Source organism: Corvus kubaryi, unplaced genomic scaffold (assembly GCF_017639235.1).
Source record: "Corvus kubaryi isolate FWS band 111438036 unplaced genomic scaffold, C.kubaryi_AGA036_p1.0 37334, whole genome shotgun sequence".
In the NCBI taxonomy this organism is placed as follows: Eukaryota; Metazoa; Chordata; class Aves; order Passeriformes; family Corvidae; genus Corvus; species Corvus kubaryi.
Genome location: NW_024581108.1, coordinates 10175130 through 10202119, shown reverse-complemented (window position 1 = coordinate 10202119; position 26990 = coordinate 10175130). Strand labels below are relative to the sequence as shown.

General features: G+C 36.6%; 1 protein-coding gene across 5 annotated transcripts in view; it reads right to left on the bottom strand.

Annotated features, from left to right (window-relative positions):
• Positions 1-26990, bottom strand: part of ZNF644 (zinc finger protein 644) — a 52267-nt gene that overhangs the window by 22027 nt on the left and 3250 nt on the right. For 3 of the 5 annotated variants that reach the window (XM_042030247.1, XM_042030251.1, XM_042030248.1), the window contains exon 2: positions 10387-10442. The exons of 1 other annotated variant lie outside the window; for it this stretch is intronic. The gene's annotated coding sequence lies outside the window, so the exon portion shown is untranslated. Of the gene's footprint in view, positions 1-10386; positions 10443-23923; positions 24061-26990 lie in introns of those variants that run through there. One more of the 5 variants, XM_042030249.1, reaches the window with a different exon arrangement.

Below are 26990 nucleotides of genomic sequence, written 5' to 3'. Positions count from 1 at the left end.
CCATGTCTTTTGAGGAAATGTTACCATCTAACTTGTCTCCTGGGAAAAAAAGAAAAATCAATCATTGTAACTAAGATGTAACCAAGGCTATGCAATATTCTTCGTATGCTTTCATCAGAGTTTTAAAATTGTCTTTTCTATATCATATCAGGAATACAAAATTATCAAAATATATAGCATTTAATACTTGGTGTACTTGAAAAATGAAAATTTGAGATCAAACTTTAAATTTGTTGAAAGTACTGCTTATCATATCCACTACCAGGACTATACTATCTCAACTATATAGTTGAGGTAATTTTTATTTAAGCACCCAGTGCAATATACTTAAGAGATACATGTAAAAATGCTGATGGAAAATGGCTGAAAAAGCCTACACAAGAATACACAATCCCAACTCATACCTTTGAAACACACTTTATCTAAAGGCTAGGTCAAATTCAATCCAATTATTTCAGTTAAGCCTAGAATGACTGCAGTGCACTTAACAGCGTTACTCCTGGTTTACATACTATGCTATTTACTATACAGAAATTATTTCATATTCAAAAATAGACAGAAACCAATTCTTTATCCAGATAAGCCACAGTCCACTCCCTATTAATTGATTTAAAAATTACTTATTTTTAAATACTGTTTTTATTAATAAAGTATCAGTTTAAAAAATCATAATATGTTCTGCAGATATGACTGCCTGTGGCCAGACAGTCTAAACATTAAAGAAGTGTAAGGTCAGATCTATCTTCAAGCTGACTGATCATAATTTAAATGCCTTAAGCTAATCTTATTGTCTTAAAAATCTTGAACATCAGTATTTTTGCAAACTATCAGCACTTGCTATAACACCCCGCTACACTACATCTTGAGGTTACTACAGAAGAAATAAGGTGATAATTGCATATTAACATAATTATTTGGTAATCCCCCCAAGCAAGCTTCCTAGGTCACTCAGTAATTCAGATTAGATGCAACCCTCCTGTCATCAGATCTATGCTGTCCACTTTCTGTTCATTAATAATTCTTTTTGATAGGAATGTACTTAAATCCGTTGTTCTATGTACATTATTAATTGTATTTATTACCAGTAGGTTTATGACCTTTCCAAGTTTTTATTTCATAATGACAACCTTTACTATGCAGCAGGGTCACACACCAAATTAAGAGCACTGCCTTCATGCAAGGCTAGCTCAGTAAAGCTTCCACCTTAGTGCCAAGTATACCATACTGTTGCCTACTAGCAGGTGTAGGCAAGAGATTTGTAAGTCTCTGTTGCAAGCCTCATGTTATTTTATAGGGATTTACAATAAATTTGAAAGCACACTGGAGCTGAAAAACCAAGATGGAAGAATTTGGAAGTGCCTTTATGGGGTCTGATATCAAGTTTCTCATTAAATTCATAAATATAAGCCAATGAGCTAAAAGCCCAGAGCAACTATTAAGTAACACAAAAACTCAGAAGCCATCTCCTAAATGGATTGAATTTAATCAGCCTGGCTAAAGAAACTGAAGAAATACAGTGTCTTTCAGCAGTGCTCTAACAAAGGCAAAAACATACCTGTTCTGTGCTAAATAACTCCTCATAAGTCAAGTTCTTTAAGCAGGTATGTGAATAACCAGGGCACTCAAGGGATTATTCAAATATTCAAGAGATAGGAAAGGTGCTTCAGGTTTTCCCTGTTACCATTTATATTTTTCTTCAAGACTTCATTACGTAAATAGAGAAAACTAACAAAACCTATTGTTTTTCCACAAGCATTCCTGTAATAAAGCTTTCTCAAGTGACAGATTATATTAAAGATGATGGAACCAAAGTAACAGATTTTTAGGCAACAAACAGCAGAACAGAAAGAGTTTAAGTACATCATGGCACAGGGCTAAAAAGGCATCTCCTTCCATTTTGCCCCATCACAGTCTATGCTTTAAAACCTTAATCATGGCAAACATCAAGCACAGAACTTCTGCCTAAAGAGAAAGTTTTAAGAACTTCTGGAAAATGAAGGTTTGTACAGAGTAGTAGAGGAACTAGTATCAAATCAACACAAACCAGCCACACCTTGAGGAAAAAAAAAAAAAATTTAGAGGACAGCTGCAAAATATTTTTGCCTCTTCCATATAGTAATGAGTTTATAGCAGAGTTTCTGCCTTGGGAACTTGGGATGTTATCTAGCAATATTAATACCCAAAATCAATAAAATCATGATACTCTGATCATTAGAAGACCTATTTCTTGTTTTCCAGTTTATTTCCTTGTTAAAAAGCTACCCTGATTCACCCTTCAGACGGAAATAAAACCACAAAGCCTGACAAGTAGGGCACGAGTCAGTGACTTGCCTTCCTCCAGCTTCTATTTGTGTTTGCAAATTAAGTTGCTGAAAATACATCTCCTTCTGCACAGGAGAAACACTATTTGTAGACTGCCTTATTTAGCTTTGAAATCTACAAATTCACCTGAACACTTCTGCATTTCTTCAAGCTTCTGTAGTCAAGAGACGGCTTGTTTAATATGCATAATACCACGAGTGTTGTGCATATTAAACACCCACCACACCTACCTTACAAACGGTCCACAGTTATTAATCTAACTACAACATGAAGAGCTCCACTCAAAACTAGTTATCTTCAATACAATTCAAATCCACAGCTGTTCACATAAAAATAGGAACACTGGAAAACTCTCATAGCTAATTAGACTGCCATATTAGAATTTTTTAAAGCAGTATGAAATATTAGCAATACAACATTTGTATTATACCCGAATAAATACAAAGCTACTGCTATCCACAGTATAACCTTTTTTTATACTGTTGAAAAGTTCACCAAGTTGTCAAATATCTGCAGAAAAAGTTGATCAAAGAGAAACTCTCAGTTATAGAGCAGCCATGACAAAAGCAGCTCGTCTTTTCAGTAAGATTATAATTGGGAAGATCAAACCTGAAGCACACTTTTTCAGGAAGTTACTTTCCTTAAACTTAGTTCCTAATGCAACAATGTCTTCAAAAGCTGTCTGTCAGGAACAGTAAGGAAATCAAAAAATTCCTTAAAAATGTCAAAATTTCAGAAACTTGGTTTCTGGTCTAAAACACCTAAGAATGATACGTTAACATCTCATGTGAAAGGAAACTGAACACAACTTAAGAACAACCATCTTACAATTAGAAATCACAAAAGAGAATTCCATTACTGCCACCAACCATTCTTAATCTTGCTCCTCTAGTATTGATTTGCTTGAGGAAATAAACCAGTTTACCACAATGGGGGGCATCACACTAAAATTCGATACTGAAATCAATAATAATAAATGACAATACAATTTCAGTGTCACAAGAATCATAGGTGTACCTATAAAAAATACTCTTCTAGTTTGAAGTGCTCATGCAGCAGCTTAAGATAGTTTCACTGGCAGATGCTTTTCAAAATGAACTAGGTATTTCTAAAAGATGACCACCCAGAACAAAAAACCAAGATGTTGAATCTGGTAACTTAAGAACAGTCACACATTGTCTGGCAACTCCACAGGCTTCATAACTCCTGCCCAGAATTCCACAGCCCTGTTCACAGAGGACAGCCAGCTACTTAAGTCTTCATATTACTGCAGCTCTCTAGTTTGGATTTTTAGTAGTGCAATCTAGTTTAAATTGCACTGCCATTAGCTCTAATAAAGATGAGAACTACAATCAAATATTGAATTGTCCTAAATGCAGACACACATGGTAATGACTAGCAGTATTCCAATAAAGACACAGAAGCATTAAAAATAGAGAATGAATGCTCTGTGAAAATACACACTATTTCTCTTCTAAACCATTCCCTTACTTTTACATGCATAAATTTTCTTCCTTGATGCCATCTCACATGCCCACATGCTTTCTCTCTAAAGAAACTAAATGTTTGAGAAAATACAATTCAACTCTTTCTGCACCATTACCTGTGTTTTTCAGTAAAATGTATTCCTAATCCTCAAGTGTGGCACAAAAAATTGCTTTTATCTAGACACAACACAATAAAAAATTTTTATTAACCAGCAGCATTATTAAAACCAGAAAACTTTTCTTCATTACAGTCTACAAATAAAAGTCCTGCTCGTATCCTTGCTGTGAGACACTTTATCCCACTGCCAAAAAATTAATGGTCATGATCAGTGGTACAGAGTGCGCATGGCCAGGAACTAAAGCTCTACCCTGGGGCCAGTACCAGGTCCCACACTGTTCAACATCTTCATTAATGACATGGATGATGGGGCAGAAGGTACCCTTGGCAAGGCTGCTGATCACACAAGACTGACACACTAGCAGGTTGTGATGCCATTGAAAGGGACCTCAACAGAATGGACAGAGGGACAGGACAAGATCACTACAGGTTCATCCCAAAGTCAACTATTCTGTGATTCTGTTTTAGTACACTTTGCCACACAGTATCCCAACTCTTGCTTACTTCAGTCCTCTTTAGAGTACTCCATGTGCTCAGACTATCCACAGTTTTTCAATTTCAAACTATCATCAATACAGGCACTAAAGTATTTTAATTTAAAAAGGTTTACGACTACCAACTTTGAATTTATCATTCTGAAAGCTGAAGAAAATGACACGAAAATTATTAGGCATACGGTAAAAGCGTATTCTCTCTATCCCAAGTTAGACAGAATAAATTGACAGCAAAACTATAATTTGATGCCCCTCTCCCTTCTACCTCTCTTCCAGTGATCCTGTTTTCCAGAGTTGTATCACTACATAAAATAATATTATCATTAAGTGGAGTAGTATTTTCACACTTAAATTTATAAACCTGCATTTCCCAACTCCCACCTCATTTTCCAGTTGTATTTCTACAGTTTTTGATTTTACACAGGATGAATCCCTCTTCTTCACCACAATATACTTAAATACCTTCTTGATGTGTCACACCTCAAAGAAGCTTCTCAGTGTTGGCTCTTCAGGCAATACAGTAGAAGTATTTCCTCCTTACAGAACCCACTGCCACTGGCAATGTTCACCTCCAGTCACAGTAAGTGAGACATTTCACAAGGAGACCATGTTTAGGAAAGTATCTCCACTCTTCCAGACTTTAAGCTCACCACTACAGTCCTTCCATGGGGCATAATACTAAAATTAAAGGACCTGCTGACCATTGCAGATGATTTTGGCTTGCAGAGAAGAGGAAGTATTTTCAACATGGCATCATATACTGTCAAATTACTGTGCTATTCATTGGAATTATGCCTTTCTTCACAGCAAAGCTAGTTTAAATAACTGCTGCCTTCTTCCACTCCCCCAAGTTCCTTCTTTCACACTTTATCAACAACTTCGTTATCCAGTTTAAAAGGCTGGGACCCAAACATTGCTGAATCGGCACAGACAAGAGGCGACAACTATGACTAAGGGCACAAACTTTTACTAGCTTTGTTGACAGAAAAATCCACTAGGGAATCTCTCTAAAATCTGTATGAACAAATCAAGAAGTAAAAACGTAGAGAACATTTCATAAGGCAAAAAAGAAGCTTTGACAGTCCTCCATTTAACTGCAGAATGCAGCACTATAAAGAATACTACCGTGAAGCAAATTTTATGTTCTAAAATTACTTGAACTAAACTACTCAAAGCAAAATGCTAGAAGTAAATGCTAAAATAATTCAACTGGGGAACATTAAATACATCTTCTGAGAATACTACTAACACAAGCAATACTCTTAAATTACATATTAGACATGACAGCTAGATTTTCCACAGAGACATACAAATATAATTCCTTCCAGTAAGTTAAATAGAAAGTATTTTCATTTCTAAAACACATAACTAACTTTTAGAAACATTAAAACTAATTACTCCCTCTTAACCTATAGTTTTATAGGATCAGCCACCTTATCTGCTCAGAGACAAATCCTTTTGAAGCCAGGTACTGCCACCAAGTGGTAGTGAAAATCGGTATGTAAATCCAATTATTCCCACGTGCAGAGCATACAGAGCTGAAAAACGTTCCTGAAGCTGCCAAATACGAGCAATGCTCTGCTAACACGAGACATTTAAAAATTAATCAAAGCAAACTCCAGCTATCCAAATCTAAAACTGATCTTCAATGTAAATCAAAGTTTTTTCCAACAATTCAGTCCCTTTGTTCAGATACCGCCTGTAAGCAGTTGGGTAAAGAACCCTTTTTTACAATACAAATCCAATATATATATCAATAAAACAATTAGTAATTAGGTGGTTTACGTAATGTTATGCAAATCCCCAATGATTACAACTGTATCACCAGAGACGTCTTATTTTCACCATAATCTCAAACTTCAGGAAAAAGTGAATTCAGTAACTGACATAAGAGACCTCTTAAGGTATAAATATCCAGTTTGTTATCTGGATGTGCTACCCACTCAATCTACTTTCATTAGTATGTACTGATGACAATCAGACTGGAAGGAATTTTTAGAAATCAGGTATACTTGACTATTTTTACAGGAATATTTCACAAGTTAATTAAAACATTATTAGTTAACTGCATGAACTAGTTGTGAAGTGTCAATCCAACAAATCACAGATGAAAACTTGAATGACAACACCACGATGCTGCATAATGGATTCACAGTGCGACTTTCTTAAAGATGATATTAAGAACAGTTTAACCCAATTAACACTACACAACTTAGAACAATTCTGACCTTATTTCCTGTTATATTGAACAAAAGTTGTCATTCTTTTTATCCAGCACGACCTGAAACACATCTAGCAGCTCCTCATGATTTTTGCTTTTTTGGTTGATAACCACTTGCTGTACAAATGTTAATGTTATCACAACTTTTAAGACTGTATCTCCTCTCCTGCTAATGTAGAGAGATTTTTTAACTTCTAAAGCATGGCACCTTTCCCAATTACAAAACCACTAGCTGAAACAAACACTGTGCTTTTACTAATTTAATTTAGAACCTTAGAGTAATGAACTACATTAGTGATATTCACTCATCCTTATCAGGAAACTAGCTCTCATCCTCTATGTTCTTTCAGTGATCAAGGATTAAAAAGCTAGTATTCTAGCTAGGATTCTAAGTAGCAGTACCAGGTAAGGCAAAAAAAGCCATCTGGTACCTTTTCAGATTAAGACCAAAAAATTCTGCTGACTTGGAGAAAGTTATTGTTCTTGCTGATGAAAAGACAAAATCACAGCTTTTAAAAGACCCAAACCTATATAATACTGTACGTGACCAGAAAAAGGTAAGTGAGAAGAAAAGCTCAGGTCAGGCCACCAACAATTGGGTTGGTTTTTTTTTTTTTTAATTTAAACAAATAAAGTCATCACCAGAAGTGATTTAACGGCAGAAAATTCAACTCCATGTTACCAGGATAACAAGAACAAGATAAAAATTATATGAGATCCTGTCGGAGACAAAGAAACAAAAATCCCACATACTAAAATTTATCCTGTGCAGAATTCTGTATATAACATACATATCCTTCTTCAGTATTCAGGGTACTACTATTCACTAACTACAGCCTTCTACTTTTAGGCAAAGCAATATTAAATACATTCAAGGCAGTTTCTGGAAGCAAGTTTAGTTTTTCCTGGCATCTAAAACGCTTAAAATATGACCTCACTTCACTGTACACACTATTACAGGGAAATTCAGCACAATCATCTACCTTCTCCAACCTATCCTGCTATACAGAAATGTGGCCCATTGCACTTTTAACACATTCAGACCAAGCTTATTTTTTCCTAACTTCCCCCTGTATTTAAAACAAAACAAATTCTCCTATGGAGTTCAGAAGATGCAGTCTGTAAATCAGAAAATTTAAGAACAAATACTACAGTTACCACAATAAAGTACATTCACTGTTTGTAAACAGTATCTTATACCTGTGTGTTTTAAACTAGTAACATATTTCTTGATTTATTTCCAAAAGTCAGGATATATCTTTTATATTTGCCTTAGGAAAGTGAATGACTTGAAATTACAAGAACAAAACCCCAAACCCTTTACAAAAAAAAAAACCAAAAAAACAAAACAAAAAAAAACAACAAACCAACAAACCCTACACATGGAAAGCACACTAGCAGAGTAATCAGGAAATGCATTCTGGTCAAGTGTACAAGAAAAACGCTTGAGCAAATCATTAAATCACATTTTCAGCTCTTGCTTTGAAAGACATAAGCTTACACAAAAAGGCAACTCTGCACTGAGCTGTGGGAGTGAAATTTATTGTTTAGAAGTCTATAAGATGCTGCAGCCACTACCCTCATGAGTGGAGACTGAAGAGAGAGGCAGTTGGGAAATGCAGGTTGTTCTTGAAAATGAACTCTTTCAGTCATCCCTGCTGCCTGTCTCTGAAGCTTCTTCAGCTCTGCTATGCTGTTTTTCAGTCACAGGACTAGACCAGTACTCAAGAAGCAATACACATTGCAATGCAATTATGGTACACCACAAATTTGTAGAACTGGATCTGGCTTTTATTTTGTTCCCTAATAAAGCACAATAACTTCATTGATTTACTGACTATTCAGTTGTCATTTTTACTGAACTCTGGGAACCTCACGATCTCCTCCAAGCAGTAACAATACTGATCAAACATCATTACACTGTTTCCATTTATTCTTTTACACATTTTTCTGTCCTCTCGCTGTGAATGCAATACTACAGGCTTTCTCCTCAGAGACCAGCTTTTTCCTACTAAACACAGATAACCACCATTAAGATGAAAGGTCTTCAGAGTTTCATTCAGAAGACTTCATGCTTAAAAAACACACTCAGTAATACATTAGACTTTTCAACTAATTTTCTGTATTTAAACCAGTAATTAGATAACACATAAATTAAAAAGAAACAGAATGTAAATGGCAAGCATTAAATACTGAAAGCATTAGCAGGCAGAAGAACAGCTTGAACTTTACTGTCAATTCAAGTTCCTTTCCTAGCCACAATTCTTGTTTTACACTCATTCTTAGATGAAGTATTTCCTTTTGCAGAGTTATATTCTGTTATATATCTGTTTTCGCAAAGCACATTCCAGAAACCAGCAAAGTCAGGCTAAGGCAGTAAACATCCTCTACACACAAGTATATGCATATCACAGCAGTAGAGCTTACTTTTAATTGTTCATAGTTCAGAAGACAATTCAGAAGACAACTCATAACCAAAGTCCTGAATCAGTTATACATTATACGAAAGATCAACACTCAACAGAAGAGTATTTTAAATTCCCCAAAAAGCACTCTTCTACAATCAGTATTTTAAAGTTGACAGCAATAGTTCTGAAGAAGCCTTAGTGGAACAGAAGATACGAACAAAGCAGTTCATGTCTTTTAAAATGCACATACTACAATTTCAAGGCAAAATTAAGTCTACATATTAATTGGAGTTTGGAATTCAGGAACAAACTCATTTAAGCAAATGGGCTCTCCCTCTCACCTCTTCAAAGTAGCAAGTCACTGCAAGAAGCTATGTTCTGAGATGGCACATTAGTCAAACAGCAAGCAGGAAACTTGAGGAGACAGCTTTGGTTGGTTACAGAAGCCTCTGTACCAGAGTCCATCATGCCATGTCTCCAAAGTAGCGAATTTACTGAACTGTGGGGCCTTACCTAAAGATTCTCTTGAAAGACTTAAGTTAAAACAGGTCAAAACTCTTTGTTACATGCTTCACATAATTATAGGGTGAAGAGATTCATTTTATAGTTCAAATTATTCCTGGAGTAGCAAGTAAATGGAAGAGCAAAAACCTACACTTTTTCTCAAAATAACAGAAGAAGGGGGTGGGGGAAGGAGGAAAATGTCAGTTACAGAAAATTCTTCCTCGATGGACACTTTGCAATTGCAAATGGCCACTTAAGTTCTGCCAGCAGTAAATCTCCATATACTTTGTCCTTCAAATAGCTTGCAAATGGGTTCCTAAGGACAGAAAAGGAGGGAAAATTCCAACAGAATTTCATTATTTACAACCTGAAGTGCTATTCTGATAGCTGGTCAAATTTCCCACAGTTATTCATTAATACCGGAAGTGCAAGTTTAACATGCTGCTTTTACAGTGCAAAGTACACTTTCAGTACTTTGAAACCAAGTGGATAATATGTGAAGAACAAAATTAATTTGAAGCACTCATAATTGTGGCTCTCAACAGCTAGTAGGACAGCTCAAAAGCTAGTTGACAGCTTTCTGACTATAATAACTTATGGAAGAAAAACATAACTGTCATCATAATATTAAATAATGGGGCAATATCTTTTGTGCCTCTTTTGGTTTCCTAGAAGTAACACTGCACCATTACAGCACATACACTGCATACATTACAGTAATCAAGATACAAATTTCAAGTAAATTTTTACTGACCACCTTTCTGCATGTTTACCAGTATATGCCAATGCCATTTTGGGGGGAAAAAACCACCAATACAAAACTCCTACTCACCTTTGCTTGTTTGATTTACATTATGCTGTAAGATCCACTTCCACATTAAAACAAACCTGCAAAATGAAACAAGAACTTATTGTACAGCTGTCACTGTTTTCTGCTTGTGTCCTAGATTATCAGATAAGCCAAGCAAAACAGAGAGGTAAAAAACCCACAGCCATAAAAGTATTCTATCTTTTTCTTCTCAGGGTAGGACATCAACTCCAGTGCTCTTCTCTCAAACACGTGTAATTTCTAAATAACATAGCTATTGGCATTTTAATTAAAAAATCTACCAAGAAGTTGTATCAAATATACACATGCTATTGAACTAAGTGGGCAGAACAGGGGAAAAGAAGTTGCATGGCAAGAAAATCTCTGCATTTGCTGCTAGTGCCTTCAAACTAAGCTATCTCAAGTTCCCTGAATGAGGAATGATATACAGAAAAGAAATGGTTACAAATGAAAGCTTTTCAAAAATCTTTTTAGCAAAAATGATCAACGTATCTGAAATTAGGTGTTGGAGGACTTCATGCCTGGGCCTTTCTAATTCCTCAACTTTCCTAGGGCAAAGTTGTGTTTATTATTCCAAGACTACCTGGCCCACTTAAAAATTGTAATTTATATGTCTTCATGAAAGCTGATCAGTGTCAGATGAACTTGTTTTGCTCATGTATCTTTAGCAATAACTATACAAGGACATTTTTCACTTCCTATTTGGAAATTTGGAAGACTCCAAAAGCCACTGAAGAAGCTGCACAGAAACAAGAATGGATTTGGGTATGGTACCTCTGTAGAACTGTGTCTACTAATGAAGACACAACTAGTAGCATAAAGCTTTACAGAAAGGGTAGGTTACTCTTATCTAGACTAAATGTTTAGGCATCATCAAAACTGACTATGAATGAGGTAACTATCCTCACACACTGGTGACGATTACTTACCGCATTTTATTCACACACAGCTTTTTGACTCAGAGTTCCCCAATCAACCTGCAACTGTCTCAAAGCCACTTGTCCAAATTACAAAGACAGATAGTATGGGAAGACAGATCTTTCAAAAAAGTCTGACTGGATAATATAAAGCAACAGAAGATAAGTATTTGAGGTCCTTTCCCCAGCCCCAGGATCATGTCCCAAGTATCACGTTAAACTGTAGCTTTATGCATGAATGTTATTCAATATACATACTCATTTTTCAAATAAGATTTATTACATAAAAAAAACAGAATTCTTTAGTCAGGTTTTAAAGTAATATTCCATTCATCTAGAGAAGCAGAAGTGTTACTTTCAAACAGCAGTGGAGCTCTACTGTATGTTACAGAAAGTAAATGTAAAGCTACAGTTATATGCCCACAAAAAAAACAGCCTCCATACATGAAGAGCCAAAACACCTTTCAAAAAATGAGAAAGAAGGTCAAACATTACCATGAGCACTAAACCAGACATCTCAATAAGCCTATGCACTTTGGCTGGGCAGTGAAAACCGCAGTCTAACATTTCTCTCATTAAGAACTACAATGACTCTTCCCCCGTGCAAAATGGCCTCAACACCCACATCTTCTAAACACTGCAATTAACTAAACATTAGCAATAACTGTTCTCAACACAGATTTCATGGCTTGTCACTCAAGTGCAGACAGAATCTTTCCATCAAAGGACTGAGCCCAGACAACTGCAGATCACTGGGGTGATACTGCAGTATAGTGTCATACCACCCCCTACTCTCTCTAACAGCTTTTCCATAGGAACGCTTTACTTTGGACCAATCAATTCACTTTGTTGACATAAAATGGGAAGTCTTAACCTACACCATCTATCTAGAGGGCATGCACTCTTGTACTCATTAAAAGTCCACTTAGCAGAAAACTTAAATCCAAGTACGCTTTCATTTCAGTATTCTTTGGATCACAGGAGCTCACAAACCACTCGGGATAAATCTGGGGTTATTCTACATCTGGCACAGAGGGAAAAAGAAGAAAAAAGAGAAGATGGGCCATCATAATTTGGATATTGTCCAGCTGAAGGAGAGGTCACAAGTTTCACAAAGATCACCAGCAAGTAAACTGCTGAAGTACCAAAGGGCTGGTCACTGCAGCCCTGCAGAAGGCCCTACATAACTAACTCCCCCTTTTTGGAATTTCAAACCCTCTGTTGTACAAAGCTCCACCCAACGGGAGATGGTGCTTGCAGTGTCATGCAAACATCTTGATGAAGGTAACACAATCCACAAGACACCAGATTTTAGCCCAAACTACTGATAGTATTGACACTGTTTAAAGCCACCTTCCTATAGTGCTTAAACAGCACTCACCTCTCCTCTCAAAGGTCTTTCTGCTGTCAAGTAAGATTCCTCTCACTCCAGTACAATCAAACTCTAACAACTACTATTCATTTCAAGTGTGATGACATTTGAAATAGCTGAGCGCCTGACATTCTTTACCACCAGATTCAAGCAAGGTAGTTCTCCAAAAATTTCCTTAGGGAAAGGCTAGGATTTCAACATCATAAATGTTTTTGCTCCAATTTGCCTGTGTTAATTCTCATTATCAGGAAAGGAAGTGAGAATGAAATTCACTCTCCCATACCAGGTAATAAAAGATGGCATCAAAAGGATGCAGGATTGAGTAAGAAATGTAGTTACAGAGCATTCACCTGGAGGCCTTGATATTCAAAGAGTGAGAAGGGGGACCACAGCAGGGAAAAAGGACTGCTGTAAAATGGTCAGGCTTCTGAACAGCGATAAGCAGCTGATTGTTCTGATAAGGGCAGTGAACAGGAAGTGGAAGAAAACTGAAATGGCAGAGATGAGAGCAATCACAAGTGCACCCCCAGTGACACTAAACAAAAAGATGGACCGAAACTTTTTTATAGCAAGAGTTATCTCCTAACAACACACCCCTCCCTCTCTGAGGAAAAAGTTTAAGAAACACTAGAATGCAAAGGTGTACAACGACTAAGTAAAATTTGTTGTAATCCTGACAAGAGTTTTGATCCATCTATTTACTATGCAGCCCTTATTAGTAACAGATCTCTGTTAAAACTGACATTTCTATATCTATCTGGGAAAAGACACAACCACCTTTAACTACAACCTTCTCCCAGAATGGCTGCAGCCAGGAATGTAATTCACATGGAAGTTTTTCAGGTGGTTTGTTCGATGGTTTTTGTTTCGCTGTGTGTTGTTGTTTAACACAAAACCAGCTTTTGCCCCTATAGCTGATTATGCCTGTGTGAGTAGGAAGAAAGAGGAAGAAACAAAGACTAGAGTAACTATACTATACAAACTACTTCTGTTGCTATAAACTGTGGCTAAACAGTCAATTCCACCAGCTTGACATGACATAGCAAAAGGCTTGCAACTGTAGTCTTGACTTCACGGCTTAGAAAAAATGATTAGTTAGTCAAGAGCAGCAGCTACACTTATGAGGATATGACCATCCCAGCATTAAATTCAAAAGCAGGGTGTGGGGCATGAATAAATTTCATTGCAGCTCTGGAAAACATCTATCAACTTATAAAAATCTAACAATCCTAAATATCAGTGCAGGAAAAAACAGCCAGCAGAAAGCAGAGATTACTCTAAGAAAAGGCTATTACAACAAACCCAGAAGTTCATGCCAAAACTGTACATACAGTATCAGGGATAAAGTAATTTCAGAAAAGGACTGAAAAGGCAAAAACTTAGCCGACTAGAGTCTCCTCTATCAGTTAACAGAGCTGAAAAGCTCTTTAAAGACAAGCCTATACCGCCATTTTCCAAACAAGTAGTCAGCAATGACCTTGTCTGTACAAAATGTAGTTTCCTGCTTTCTATTTGCAGAAGGAGCTTTGATTTCTATTTAAAAAGTATAAAAACAACTTAATCTACTTTCAGTACCCACAAATATCTAGAACTAACATTCAGTGTAGATTAAATAATCATTTGAATTGAAACATGAGGTGTTCTAAAACCACAAAATTAATACCCTCTGAGAATTTGTAGAACCTCTCCATCTATGCTATTCCAACTGTAGTTTAACCAACTGAATTATATATGCCACAATCCCACTTAACAAAATTAAATTTGTAAAGAAAAAATAATAATCAGTCTTCTTAAAACAGTTAATGAAGAGCAGTACTTAAGAGCAGGTACTATACTGAAGCCTGAATTACCCAGAAGTCAAATTAAGCAAAAGCTTAACACTTTATAACATGAAGAGACAAAATTTAAGTCTTTTTACTGGAGATGCTTCTGACTTCAAAGAATCTGCAGTGAGTGAACAAAAGCAAGCAAGGGACTGCAAGAGAGAAGACTGCCTCCTGCATTTTGAATCTCCTGCTAGATTTTGAGAGTTATGGGAAAAATAGTTCAAAGAAGTTACAGTTCTTCCTTTGTCTATTCATCACAGTAAAAGCCACATGCACAGTTCCCAAAGCTGTGGTAGGGCTTTCACGTGGAAATGTCGAAATCTCTCATTTTTTCTACTCGTAGAAAGTTTTGCTTTTTGACAACGCTCCGTATGGGACAGTGAAACACTTCAAGGAAATGTGTCACAGCATAGGAAATGAACACAACTGATCATACCTCAGACTGAGAAGCCGCTTCAGTCCAAACAAGATTATAAGTAGTTGAATGCAACATTAATAGGCGTATCACAGTAGGAAAAAAAGTAGTCTGAGAGAGTAGCTTGAATGAAAAAAAGAACTGCTGTTTATACCATCAATTAGGTCAAATAAGAGATTTAATTATTATTTCAAAAATGTGCATACCATAAATAAAAAAAATTGAAAAGTCATCACAGCGAAAAGTATTCTAGGTAGGCATGAGTTTGGACTAACAAAACATATTGGTTGAAAAGGCTATTTTTCCTCTCTATCACTAAACAGATCAGATGCAAACATTCAAAGATGTACACAACAGGCACACTACAAAGATTCAAAGACGTCTACAGAGAAGCCAGAGGAAACAAACAATTTGAGAGCTATTTACTTTGAGCATACATTATCCAGTAAGCAAATATGTAACAATCAACACACAAATGAAAGCATCATAAAAGCACAAAACGGAAGCATCAGTTTGAAGATGGGAATCCTGAAAACATTTAGAATTTCAAGACCTTAAGAGAAAATACTAACATGTTGTTTATGAAGGTGACTTACCAATGCAGTTTCCCCCCTCAGCTAAGATGGGCACAACTTTCTAAGTATCATTGATATTGAAAAGTTTACAGTCCATCAATACCCAACTAAAATTGAATGGCATTCTTCACAATGAGATTTACCATAAGCAATAAGCTACAGAGAAATAATTCACCTTCTTTACAATTTCCCTATCCGTTTAAACTACAGCTCAACCTACCACTCGCATAATAAACATCCAAACATTTTCAGTCACCCTTCAGCCTATTCATCTTGACCACACGAACTAGCTCTTCATTTGTTGCACTTATATACCTTAAGTAACAGCTTTTCTCAAACAGGGAAAGCTTAAAGCACAGAATGACATCATCTCTCCACTCCGAACTACTAATGGCACTATACACATCCTTGGCATCACCCTTGACTCTGAACACTTCTGCACTCATTATGTTGTCAGCAAAATCTTGCCAATACATTGCCTGTACAGGAACTGCCCCTAACCTTCCAGTTATACAATCACTTTGTGCCCAGTCTGCATTTTTTTATATATATATATATATATTCCTTCACAAAATCATCATGTACACTTTACACAGAGCACCTCAAAATACACTGACATACTCTATAGGCACTGTATAAAAGCATTCCAGGAAACAGTTACATGAAATCTTCCCTACCTCATAAAAAATTTGATTATGGTTCCTTTAAAAATTTTAGTCCAAGTTTGCACCTCCCATTTCTCAGCTGAAACGTAACTGAAAATACAAACCAGGAAAGCTTGATCACTGAAGTGCTTTCTAAGGAACCAAAAGCCTTAATTAAAAACCATGCTTTTTCTGTCTTTAAAAAACAAAAAAAGCAGCAAGCTTTTAGAAACATCTGAGGCAGCTCATTTTAAGAAAACAGCCTCTTATATTTCAAAGCTTGTTTTTAAAATACCAAACTGTGATGTTAAGACATTTTCAGTGTTGTCCTCTCCTTTCTCCAGAACTACAGAATTTTAATAAAAACATGAAGCAGGCCAAGTTAAGCATAACAGCAAAAAAAAGTTTAAGCTAAGATTGTATCCATCAAATTAGTGCATCCCTTTTGTGCACCACTAAGCAACACCATTCTACATCTACATTCAAACATCTGTCTTCACATACTACTCATTTTTCTACAACTTCAAAGTTTTATCTTATGCACATTTGGCACTCATGCCTGTAAACAGTTTACCAGCCCCACCTCTAGTAAACGAATCCAGTGCCTTTTCAGTCAAGGAAGTCCAACACAGAGCTTCACCAAAACCCCAAAAGGTGAAAAAAGTACAGAAAAATGGCATCTTCTCTAGGTATAAAACACGCCATACATATGGGACTTTGATGAAGAGCAGACACAGTTTATTGTCTGTCCATACCTGTCATCAATCTGCCACCTGTGCAATCCTGATAGAGACAGAAATGCATCAATTATTCTTCACACATTCACTGAACTTGACATATCCCTTTCCTGACACACTGGATAAAGTAACTCTGAAATTCCTCAATGTAACTGCAATCTATTACTTGAAAACCTGTGAGAAGTTTACTACACAATGCACACAGTTACATCCTTATGACATAAAATACAATTTCCCAAGCAGATTCCACTCTATAATCTGACCCTTATTTATATATCTTGATCCTTATTTATAAATCTTCAAATAGGACGTAGGCTGGGCATATTTATTTCAAACTCAAAATATTAAAAAAATCTTCAAAAAAAAAAAAGCTTTGCTCCATGCAGAAAAAACACTCAGGGCTTCATTTCAGAAAGCCAGAATTATGTTATCAGACACAACATATTTTGTGAAATAGTATCTCTGTACTGTTTTTTTCCTCGCAAGTTGTTTTATAGGGACATTATGTTTATTAATAAAATTTAAAACCGTTAACTAATTTTTTAGTGTAGAGAAGGCAATAATGAGGTTTTAAAAAATATTTAATAGAAATGACTTTATCCACTAAATAGACTGGCATTCTAAAACAAGAATGCCTGATCATATCCATTAATATCTAAATAGATTAAAACATCTGTTCCCTTTAAGGACACTTTTACTTCAAGGCCGTATCTCACACAACATTTTTAACAGTAGTTAAATCAGCACATTAATAATCACGCCATGTTGTTACTGTAGCAACAATGATTTCTGGTAGCCATTTTCTTTCCAGCTTTAACACTGTTTCATAGCCAACAGTCCTTCCTGCAAACTCTGTATAAACCCAAAGGCAGTGAACTGCTCAGCAGTTTTCTCTGGCTACACTCTTCAGATGCCTCCCTCCAGACCGTCTTCAGTCCACTGTACTCACCTATCAGTATTCTCTAGCGCTGCACTCGACTCAATTTATATTTACACTAATGGAAATACAACAACATGGCAGCTCCCGTTTTAAAAAGCCCCAAACGACCAACCCCCACATTTAGGAGACTGAACAGTTTGCTACTCAAGGATACTTTAAGGGGAGAGCAGCGCTGCAGTTCATTATTTCCACCTGCAGGCGCTAAGAACACACAGCCCAATACAGGATCACCAAGCCGCAGGCTGCGCCTCGGTCACAGCACCGACAGCAGCCACTGAACCCTTCGCAGATCGCAGATTACGACATCAAAGCGAGTGCTGGAGCCAAAACCAATTTCTTAATAGACTTATTCTGAATATCTCTGAATTTTCTACGCTGTAAGGCAAACTAGTGTACACATTCATTTCCAAGTCTTTCTCTCTGTTTCTAAAGTCTTAAAAAATGACAAAACTTGGAACACTTTCTTGAATTAAAACTGCAATGCAGATTTTAAAAAAGGTTGAGCCTAAAATCCTACAGTTCAAAATTAGTGATAAATTACTCTTTTCTTTTTTCCTTTTTAAAAAAAAAAAAAAAATCTCCCTTTCTTGTTATCATGACAGTTTGAAAGAAAGCAGTACAGAACAGAAGTGAATTACATAAACATTTATAACAGCAATGGGAGGAAATAGTGAACTGGTATTATCATATAAGTACCCCCTCCAAAACAGAATCCTAAGTCCAAATTCAGTTCTTTCCAAGTTTGTTCCAGTCGAAAGGGTATCTATGCTGGGATCACGAGCTCTAATGCCTGCTGCTGTCTGTCTAGACAGCATTTCTGACATTTCCTGACCATGGCAGGAAAGGGAATCTCCTGTTCCTAGCCTCAGAGGAAGTGTATTTTCTGTGCCCGTGAAAATGTAAAATCTAACAAAAATTTCCTAGAGATTTCATGCACACTTTTCATAAGCAAAGCTTTGCTCATCAAGTGCTAAGAAATATCTCATATATAAGGGCTTACACTTAAAATGAAGGTAGGGTTACGATGAACCCTGAATTGGTGCAGCAGAGATTTTATTCTGATATCCCTATGACAGTACCTTCCAGCAGAGGACAGAGTAGACAGTCTGGAGTATTACCCTCTGTAAACAGCACTGCTAACTCCCAAACAGCCTTCTTCCTTACCAGAGGACTAAGCTGTGACTACAATGAATGTTTCAGGATGAAGAATATAACCATATAAAACAATCCCCCCATAATATAAACTCCAAAACAATCACATAAAAAGATAAATCCCAGCACTGCCATTCTTCCAGCAAAAGCTTTTTTCCAAATAAAAGACACTTATTTCATACAATAGGATTTAGCCACTGCTTATCAGATGTGAAGTGAAGCTACAAAATGAGTCCTAATTGGGTCGATATACAAGCTATAATCTTTATAATCTATGAAAGAGCACTGTGGGGAGTCACATATACTCAAGCAGTAACATAAAGACTTCCTTTCATTTTGCAGGAGCCTGCTTTTTGGTGACAGAGGAATGGTTTTGGTGAAGAAGGAAAGTTATAACATGCTGTCAACACTACCACCTTAGAGCCATTCCTCTCCGAGCTTTTCAGTGTTCACGTTCAGTTTGGTGACACTGTAAGTTTCCAGCATTGTCCACTGCCTACAGAAATAGGTAAAAACTATTTCCTACCTTAGATAAGCTGTAGCAATGCAACCTAATTAAGCCAACTGTGTTTTATTTTACACCTTCATGCCAGATAGCTGCATTAGTGTTTTTTGAATAGGAACAACACACATCTTACAACTCAGGTTATACTACCAGACCTGGCAAGCAAGCTGGAGCAAATGCTTCCACATCCCTCTCTGAAATGTAGTTTGTGACCACCAGTTACCATTGTGAACACTCAATGGAGCCAGTCACACACCACCAGCACCACAACCGCAGCTCAGCTCAGACACAGCATCCATGTCTTGTTAGTAAGCTCCTATTCGGGGTCCCTGTGTGCAATAGGACAGTGTCCACAAGCTTTATTACTAATACAGTCATCATGCAGGAGTGTTTCCTATAGTAAATTTTCAAAGCGTTTTGTAAAGTTATGCCTTTGCTACAAAATCATTCCACGAAAAGTATTCTGCTATGAAGCAGGTGTTTTCAAGATCTACCCCAAGGAGTCTCTACTCAAGTTATGCAGTACTTTGAGGTCTACTTTCTAAACTGTTTAATAAACATCTATGGAGTCTCCATGGGAGATTGCAAGAAGATACGGCAGTTCTATGCAGGTGTCACTTTAAGATTAGGGCTTCATCAATCTTTCTCTTTTCAGCCTTGAACCCTTTAAATGCTTGTGGACTTGTTCACTTCCTTTTGCTTAGTTATCAATCAGGCAAAAGCTTTCACTCTTTGATTCTTTTGCTATTTGAATTAGTTCTTCCAAATACATGAAGGCAAATGGAAAAACTTGGTATTTCCAGCATGCCACACCAGTTACCCTCACCTGTGCATATCCGGCTCATTGGCTGTCCTTGGGCATCTCATCTGGTTGGAGCTAAAGAATCCATATACACTTGATTTGTTAGTTTTCCTAACCAAAACAGGTTTCCCCACAAAATTTGCAAAAGTAACTCAAATAACAGAAGAGACAAGACACTCTAAGCCCGTTTCATATGCTTTACACTGGATTACTAAGACAGCACGAAAGAACTGGATCTGCATGGGCTAAGACTGCATAAAATCAGAGTAAAAATGGCACAAGTCATTCACATCATTACTCTGTTTCAGAGTGTTTCAGTTTTTTAACTGAAGCAAAGAAACCTGTATGTTTCCCACCCTAAAAAGGACATAAGCCCAAGACAGAAATATTTTCTTGCTGTTAAGCAAGTATAAAGCTTACGTTTATTTGCAGTAATAACAAAGCTTCTTAAAACAAACGGAAGTGAGCACCAAAGACAAAGGAAACTTTGCCATTGTCTTGGACATTCATAGTTAAAATAAAAACTCCCTGAACACCTTGTTCAAAGGCTTCATAAATTCACAATGATATTGACTAATATGTCCCAAAAGCTTAGTGCTCTACATCAACAGAGGTTCTGTGCCTACTTTTGGGCCCATCAATTCAGCTGACTATTTGCCTACTGACTGGCCCCAGAGCTACTATTTTTCCTCATTATTGGGAATTTTGTAAGCATACAAGTTAGATTTTTTAAGGTTAGCTCCAGTTACCTCATGCTTGTTTTCCACTGGAACACTAAAGAAAATATAACCAACACTTAAATGTTGAGAGAATACGTATGAATATGAAATCTTGTGGTTTAAATGGATAAAAGGAGCAAGAGTAACTTTTCCTTAAGTTCAAGGACAACATATAGAAGCACACTAAATTAATGCAATTCTGATAAAAAGGTTCAGAACTTACTCAATACCTACTTAATCAACTTCAACAGCTTCTGAGAAAACAAGAGCTACGAATGACTCTGCAGAACTCTAATAAAAGTACAGAAATACGTAAGGTATTATTACAAATTTAAGAAATAACCTGTCTTTATGCTCAGATTCACAAAACTAAAGAAATTCTGAGAACAAATAAAACAGAAAACAAAGGAAGTTAAAGAACAGGTCAACTTCTCCAAAATTAAGCCTTCAGAATATCCTAACCAAAGCTCTTGATGATATTTTGGCCTACCAAACAACTGTTTGGAATTCACAATATTTAGAGAAAAACAGTGATATTTATATCTTTCATTTTTTATGAGGTATAGGCAGCCATAAACCACTCAGATTTGTACTTTAGTCTTAAAAAGCCAAGGGAGTTTTGAGATGGAGGTGGTTTTTTTTTGTTTTCTGGTCAGGATTGGGGGGGCTGGAGGGGGAGGATGACTAAGGTGGGTTTTTTACACTAATAGGACTGTCCTGGGGAAAAGTATTGGTAAGTTTAACAATTTTGCATTCTTTCAAATAGCTGCCAATTTAACATCATGCAGGTTTGGTTTTTATTTCTGAATGCTAAAATCTCCTTTAAGGAAAGGAAGAAATGCTAATGAACCTACAGTGACAGAAAACATGAAGAAAGAGGACAGCCTCCAGCATGTAAAAACCAGAGCACCCTTTCCTGCTGAAAATGGCATTCTGGAAAATTATTTTTAAAAATGGAAGGAAAGTTAAGGTAAAACTGTTTGTCAGAATGAAAGTGAAATCACAGAGATATTACTTTGGACAAAAGCACTCTAGCTCCTAGTATCAATATCACTAAGTTGGAAGAAAACTTTGTTTAAAGAAGATCATGGAAACCACAACACAGATGATCACTAATTAATCCTCCCTCCTTTATATATTTACATCCTTTGCAAATAGTATGCATTAGCATGCTTCAGGACCAGCCTACTAGACAGACTTAAAGCCAAGTTACTAGAAATATATTAAATAGAACTTTATTTAAAACAGCACCCAATATCCTAAAGATTGAAGTAATCACCTTGCAGAAGTCAAATAAACCTACTTTTCTCAAAATGGCTCCACAACAAAAAAAACAACCCCAAAACAACCAAAACTCAAAAACTAACTCATCATTAAAGCTCCAAATGAGAGGAAGAAAGGTCCTGCTGCAATACTGAAGTACTTCTTATGCAAAACTATCAACTCATCTCTCTGATTTCCTAATGGACATAGCTGAACTTCTGAAGAGACTACAGAACCTGGATGCCTTCAGTTTTACTGAATGTCAGTACATTGTCCTACATATTGCCTTCATTTAGAACTTCGTATGATCTTCCATAATACAATATTCCAACTTTTAACTGTTTGTCTATATACAAATGTTGATAAATATCTATAAAGATATACAAAGAAACACAACCACTTGTTTGCTCTTGACATAACTCCTTGCTAGACAAGTCATCATCTCTGCTCATCTCTGGTAGTACTTCACTGGACTGAAAAACAGAAGGCAAATTCAGAAGTTGTTTTTACTGTCTAAAAGAGATTTCTAAAAATGAATTACCACAGTACCCGCACAGTATTTTTAGAAACACTGTGACGTTTCAGTTCTATAGGAACCTGAATGGCTTCTCCCAAGCATCATTTCCATTTTTTGCACTCTCCTTTATGCAAAAATACCTTATGCCTTCTAGTGCTCACTACTGTTGGTAAAACTTTGAAAAGCAACAGCAGTCTTACGATTGTGATAGAGACAGATACCTGCAGAACAATTTTTTTCTGGACAAGCTGTTTCTCTTCCTCTCCCAATCTCACAGATGCCAGAGAAGAAACATCTCTCATCCACCAGCTCTTTCAGCCACATGCACAGCAGCGACAATCACAATGAACTTCATCAGCAAGTCTCACCACCTCAAAAGTTGGGGAACAAGGGCTTGGCATTTAGGGGAATATGGCACGGAACACTAGTGATGTACCCACCTTACTTCAAAACACTAACAAAAGGAGAAGTCTGTAAGAATCCATGCTAAAGCAGCTCACCAAGTCTACTGCTTTTCATCACTCAAGTTACTTTTGTCCAACACAGTACAAGGACACAGAAAAAAACAATCACTGTCCGAAACCACTTTTACAAGAAAACAAGTCAGACAAAACAAACCTTCAAAGGTTTCCCCAAAGCAAAGATCTAAAAAGACTATGGACAGTACCTACTATCTTTGGTTTATGTAACAACACAAGCCAACTTTCCACCTCAGTTTCTGCAGCACTTCAGCTCAACTTGCATTCCAGACATGCAAGCTCTACTTCCTCCCATTCTGTAATTGCTCCAAACCCCTCCAATTTTTTCACTGCAGCTTATCTAGGGTAATTCACCATCGTATGTCCCCCCCAACTTACCTTCCCCCTTTTACCCCAGCAAAAAAACTGTCATAACATATTTTTTTGTTGATAACTACCTGATTAGGGAGTTCTAACTGCCATTTTGTTCTTAACTTCCTAGAAGATGAGAAACTCTTTTTTAAAGTAACTTCAGAGTGCTAATATTCACTACAATTCATATACAGTGCAGTTATTTTCATTACATGCCACAGATTCTCAGTTTTAAAGTTTTGCCCAAGAACAGAAAAGATTAGGTGATTTCAATATATCAATAAGTATGTTAAGAAAAAGGAAGCAAAAAAGGGCAGAGTACTCACTTCAGTGTGGGAGAGAACTGCGAGAAGCCAGCTGCAGAACTGCCACTTCCCACTCCCTGTGACAGCACACGCAATCAAGACTTTCTCACAGAAGATACACTCATAGCCACGGTATTAAAACAAGAAACCCAGAACTTCTGTGTGAAGAAAAAAAATTATTTATATTGGAATTTTGCAGGCAGAGCCTGTTCTCTGTTGAAAATATTGTTTCTAATACTGAGCCAACTTAGCAGTAACAACAAAAATACAGCTGTTGGAAAAAAATACTCCCTTCTCTGCCCTCCCTACCCATTATCACAGGGGAGAACATAGAATCCAGTGTCTTTAGTGAAGGCTCCTAAGAACATTCATAAAAACACACAATATTCTTATATGCATAAATACAATAACCTACGTAAGTATAAACGTAATAATAAATACAATAAACTACAACCACTGTTTTGGTTGTTGGGAGCCTAATCTTAGGATACAAATTCTATAAACCTCCAAACTCTTCTGACTGAAGAAGATAAATCCAGAAAACTAAATTAACATAAGAGACAGTTCCCAAAACTCTACAGTCACAAAACTGTTGTATATGCCCACATCTGAAGATGAAGAAAGGTATCAGCAACAAACATTATGAACATTAAGGGCTTTCCAAAAGTAATCATCAAAAATTATATCACATAGTGCTCCCAGGAGAGCTGAGCAGAAGCAGAAGCAAACAGGAGAAATATACAGAGGACAATCACTCCAGAAGATAAAAACTGAAGCTAAAATAGAATAAAAAAACCTTTTAGCCAGAACACTCACTGAAGAGCAGCAAAACAAAAAAATACCCCAACCAAACCAATGAAAACCCTAAACCATAACCACCACCCATTGACTGCAGCCAGGCAGGTAACACACACTAGCCACTTCCTACCAGCAGCAGCAAGGAGCAGCTTCAGAGCTGCCACACTTTATGGGCAGATATTAGGATCAGTTTTTCAAAAGCAGCCACCTGACCTCCTTTTGTATGCCTTTTTGGAAAGCCCACCCCAGACCCTACCAAAGAGCCACACTGGGAAAGTAGATGAGATAAAGCACAACTCAATGCTATCAATCTACCAAATTATTATTCTGTGAAAAGGGAAGCAGAAGGGACTCATTACTACATTTCAATGATTACAGCTGCTAAGGAATTCCTTGTCTTTCACTCAAACTAAAAATGGATGCATCAGGCAAAAGCCTGTAAATAAAGGTAAATTACAGAAGAGATACTTTGCTGTGGAAAATATTTTTACAAGTGGGTGTTAACAGCTGGTCCAGAGAACAGGGAAGGTACAATGATCTCAATTCACGTCTTCAGCTATAATTGGACCTATCAATAAGGTACCTGCAATTCCTCCCATCCTGTTTCGCAAAATGCACCCTCTCTCCTGCTCTACTACTTTGTAAAGATGAAGATTATCAAGCAGTCATTTATGGCAAGCAAAAAATACAATCATTCAAATACTCACAAAATAATGTCCCTTTATGAAAAAAAAAAAAGAAGTCCAATTAAGTATAAGTATCTAACTTGTAGTGTTCAGCATACTGAAAAGTTACAACACACTAACAATAGGCCTGAAATATTCCCAAACCCAGCAATGTGACCTTTATTCTGATTTGAGCATGAACTTCGCATAAACTGGATTAAGTTTCAAGAAATACTGAATTACTAAATAGCCCATCATCCTTAAACCAGTTAACTATTTGTAAGACAAAGCACTCAATATCAATCAATAAACATCAGCTAGAGAATTCCATTTCCAGTATCTGGATTAAGTATGAACCATCAGTTTCCATACCAAGCGCATTACAATTACTTCTACTGGAGTGAGACTTCTCTGTAATCCCAAGTTTGCTCGAAAGTATTATATCAGTTACTATTTAGTGTAACCAAAACATGCATACACACTGTTAAGCCACTGTCTTCCCACATTTAACCTCACTGGCAATGTAAGGACATGGCTGCAACATTTTGTCAACCTAACAGCTGCTGTGTACAGTTGAACAGTGACAGAAAGGCAGCACAACTGCATATTTTTAAAAATTGTTTTATTTCTTAATTATTATTTTATATGTAGTTATGTTATAATAAATTTCATTATGAAATTTTAAAAAGCTTGCTCTCCTTCTCCTCTACCACTATGTGTAAATCCTATGGATTCTGGGTAGACTTTGTACCAAGATGAAACATTCACTACATGACACTGAATTGCAGACTAGGTAAGTAACATAGCCTGACTATCATGCTTTTTCAAATTTTGAAAACAACACACATTAGAAGTTTATGCAAAGTCATTACATGCTCTTTCTTGATGGAGAACTGTGATTTGAGCATCAAATTACATCCCATAGGATTACTGCACTGTAGAGGTGCACGGTATTTCCATCTGGTTTTACATGGCCATTTCTCATCCTTGTGCTTAAAGAGCTTTTCTACAAATCTGTGAACAATGTGGGCATGCCTTCTACCATCACTGCTTGCATGAAAGGTTCCTATTAATTGATCTAAGGGACACAATGTATACAGGCATTAACATTTATGTGAGCTTTTTGTTTGGGGTCTTCTGATTTTTTTTGTTAATCAGGCATAAAAAGGATATTTTTTCATGATACTACAAACTTATGAAACCCTTTAACTCAGTCTGACAGTAACTTTATGTACATCAGCCAGAATGACCAACAACCACAATTTCCACAGGTAACGTAAGCTCATTATGCACTACAAATAGGAAGTTTGCATCTACATTGGAAAAAAAAATTATGCAGCAAATAAAAATGTTAATTATCAAAATCAGCTTACAGATTTGGGTTACAGGCAGAGTGCTCAAGAAGACCAATGAATATATTTTCAGAGAAAACAGACGTGTTTTGGTTTATTTCACTAGGAATTCCTTTATGCTCTGAAGTAGGGTGGACATTACTTTCATCTGAACAAACCCAGTTTTGGAGATTATACCATTTACCCAGTCTCAAAATCAATTTAAGTGAGTACAACATTGTTTAATTTTATTGTCATTTCCCAGTCTCTGGATACATAATACATAGTGCTCTG